The 3,429-nt window shown below is 40.1% G+C and overlaps 1 long non-coding RNA gene across 1 annotated transcript in view; it reads right to left on the reverse strand.

The window, feature by feature from the left end:
- Positions 1–43: 43 nt before the first annotated feature.
- The window catches only part of LOC116216803, a 7,637-nt gene continuing 4,251 nt past the window's right edge, over positions 44–3,429 (reverse strand). Inside the window, exons 2-3 of the long non-coding RNA XR_004160288.1 lie at positions 1,150–1,316; positions 44–694 (exon numbers count right to left, since the gene is read on the reverse strand). This is a non-coding gene — a long non-coding RNA (uncharacterized LOC116216803). The remainder of the gene's footprint in view (positions 695–1,149; positions 1,317–3,429) is intronic.

The raw sequence follows: 3,429 nt of genomic DNA on the forward strand, positions 1-3,429 counted from the left end.
GAGATGAGATGAGATGAGATGAGATGAGATGAGATGAGATGAGATGAGATGAGATGAGATGAGATGAGATGAGATGAGATGAGATGAGATGAGATGAGATGAGATGAGATGAGATGAGATTAATAAAGCACACTCACCAGTCACCTTTTTAAAACCTTTTTATTCATTTCCTTTGTCCTTTTTGTTACTTGATTTTCATTACTGTAACTATTCCTTTTCCTTTCTTGTGATCCATTGCAGCATGACAGCGTCGTTAGTCTTAGCATACTAAGCATTGCACATTCGAAGCTGCAAAGGTTTGTGGAGTACATGGATCATTTGCTACTAGTCAAGGACAATATTCTATTTAGCAGCTTACAGAGAACCTGCAGTCACCACCACACTATCCCATCATATCGTCTTTTTCCAGCACACCTGGTCAGGGACATGTAGACAGATTTTCTTTCCTCAGCAGAAACTAACTCTGTTCTCTTTCCAGTGCAGTCATAGTAGTCAGTCTTTAACTTCCAAAACTTGTTTTGCAGGTCTTACCATTCATGGGTGCCATAGGACGCATTTTCAGCCAGGCGTTCTCCAGCTGCTCGTGTCTGAAATGGCTGCCTCCATATCAACTTTGAGCCACGGGTTATTCTCCCGTTCCTTACCATCCAGCCATGGAAAGCTTTTTAACAGTGCCCTGTCACTTCTCTGGTTTCTAGAATAAACGTGTTAATGAGAATGACAGTAGAAGACAAAGGTACCTGTTTAACATCACACAAAAGCTACCGTGCCAAATGCGAGTGCCGCTAATGCACTTAACTGCACTCATCCAAGGCTCACTACCATGCTAGGATGAATTATCTAGTACCCACACCAACTGTCATACTCCTAAGTTCATTTCAGCAGAGCTAGTCACCACAGCATCTGCCCGAATTTTACATATAATAAGCCTTTAAACTAAATACATGACGTTACGATTTACAAGATCACAACTGGGTTAAGCTCAGAATTTCCAACTCCCCTTGCTCTTGGTGACTGTCTAAGTATGGCGCTCTTCTCCATCCTTTTTCATCCTTTCCAGAACTCGGGATCTCTATTTTTTATTATGGAGAACAGCTATCACAGTTTTCCACTTTGTGCTATTTTTTTTTTTTTTTTCCTGTCTGTTACCTCTGACTCATACCAGCAGGTGATACAGTTCATGATGTTGGGGTCATTTTTTTAGTTAAGTAAGGTTCACTCCACTGGAGGCAGGTCATGTTTCTTGGATGAAGTGTACTTCGATCATAACAACTCATATGACTTCACTGGAACTTAATTATTGAAGACGACGCTTCCTATCGTGTCAAAAATAACCAACAGACACTTCAATGATTATATATATATATATCTACACTAATATTACCTACAAATACACAATTATATCCATTTCTCATACACACACATCCTTTTCTAATATAGATCAGCGCTATTGCACAGGTCTAATTATTTATTTTATATAGTAATTATTTCACTCCGTGTAAAGACCAATGTCTTGAACCTTGTTATTGACTCTCACACATTCATTCTTCTTGTTCCCATACAACACATTAACTAACACAGACTGTTTGCCATTTTTTTTTCATTTTGTTGAGCCTATCATCTTTTTCTTTTTTTTTTGAAACTAGTACATTATAAACCCGTTCTTCAATCCGTCCCAGCACAATGATTCGGTATATGGTATATACCGAAGCGTTCACTCTCATTAGGACAAAAGCTGCGGCATGGTTAGTGGCACGATCTTAAGTGAAAATAACTAGATGACATCAAGATCGAAATAATCTTTCAACTTGAGTTGCTTTCTCCCAAATGCCCACTGCCAATAGTGAAGACTGCAAGGGTGTTGCAATGCCTGATGCGCTTTTGCGTCTGACACCCCAGTTTTTTCCTTTGACCTTCATCTCCTCTCAATTACCACTACTAGCCTGGCCCCACTCAATTCCTAAATGTATTTCATTTCTGTGGTTAACAGTGGCTTGAAGAGTTAACCTTCTGTTACTATTAGAATTCAGTCCCATACACCCAGTATGCCCAATACAGCCATGACACTGTGACCAGCCAGTTAATGCAACCAGATCACCAAGAGCTATTAAATGTATTTATCTGGAGAAAATGCCTGTCCAAAACACTGACGGTAACACAGGGATCCCAGGGAGAGGAACGGGGTGAAAAGAGAACACGTAACGCACTGCTACACAATCAACATTTTTAAGCATTTGCAAAACAACAACAAAAAACAATTCCAGAAGAACCGAGGTTGGCAAACGCATAACTGGAAAAGTACACAAAAAAAAAAGCTTCCTAGTCCCAAACTGCACTTTCCACACATACTCTGTCTCTCATTTCCTAGGGGCATGACCAAAATGTTTCTTAAATTCAGCCAGCACAGTAGCAGAATAGGGGACTTCGTTGATACTAACATCAGAGTACCCACCTTCTCTCTCCTCATATCCATGCCCACTTCCAACTGGAGGACAGATAAGGGTCACCTGCTTTTATGCTACGTTTTTTTTGAGCTCACGCATACTCCAGATTTTCTCCTCCATAAAAGTCACTATCTGGGGAACCAGCATTTATCTAAATCTCTTATAACAGCCGTTCTCTATGGGCTTGTTGAAGGAGGGCCTGTTGAATTTTACTTCTCTTACAGTCCCATAAGATCTTTTACTTGATCCAACACATACGTAACCAATTCCTGCAAGGCAGAAAGCCAAATAATTCAGTCCATGTACTGACTGTTGCTGTTCTCTACAGTGGCACTGAAAGCAGCTCCTAGAACGACACTAATTATTAATTTCCCCTCATCCTTCCCCATACTAATCTGCTTGTGGAAAGATTTTGTATGAGCTGCAACTCCCTCTAAGACGGGCCGATTATTATGTGCCCACTCCAGCTCCTTGGGGGGGAAGAGTTAGACACCGTGCTTTTCTAGGAGGCTGAGGAGCTAATTCCCACTTTTTTTTTTTGGTTCCCTCTTTTTTTTTTTATGGTCATGCCTCAGAACATTGAGCAACCTGCTCCTGGAGGAACAGGTAATTAAAAAAAAAAAAAAAATCAACAGTTCACTCCCTGCAGTCCTTAAGGGTACTCAGATACTAAGAAGGTAGTTGCTACCATCATCCGGACACATTCGGGCTAACCTCATGATAGAGAGTCTCATAGTTTAGGCAAGCAACCAACAGGTATTCTTTAATCTCCATATTCTTGCATTTTAACTCCTACAGCAACTTCTTCATCAAAAATTACAAAAAGGCAAAACCGTTCCTTAATAGCAAGCAATTCTAACACAGCTGCTGTGATTAAATCCTACTTCAAGACTCCTAATTCTTTTCCCTCTTCTGTCTATTTTAATATGTTCAGTTCTCCCTCTGATAGTTACAGTCTTGGTTTTGTTTTTTTTTTTTTTTATGC

The sequence above is a fragment of the Meleagris gallopavo genome, chromosome 7 (genome assembly GCF_000146605.3).
Source record: "Meleagris gallopavo isolate NT-WF06-2002-E0010 breed Aviagen turkey brand Nicholas breeding stock chromosome 7, Turkey_5.1, whole genome shotgun sequence".
NCBI classification, from domain to species: domain Eukaryota; kingdom Metazoa; phylum Chordata; class Aves; order Galliformes; family Phasianidae; genus Meleagris; species Meleagris gallopavo.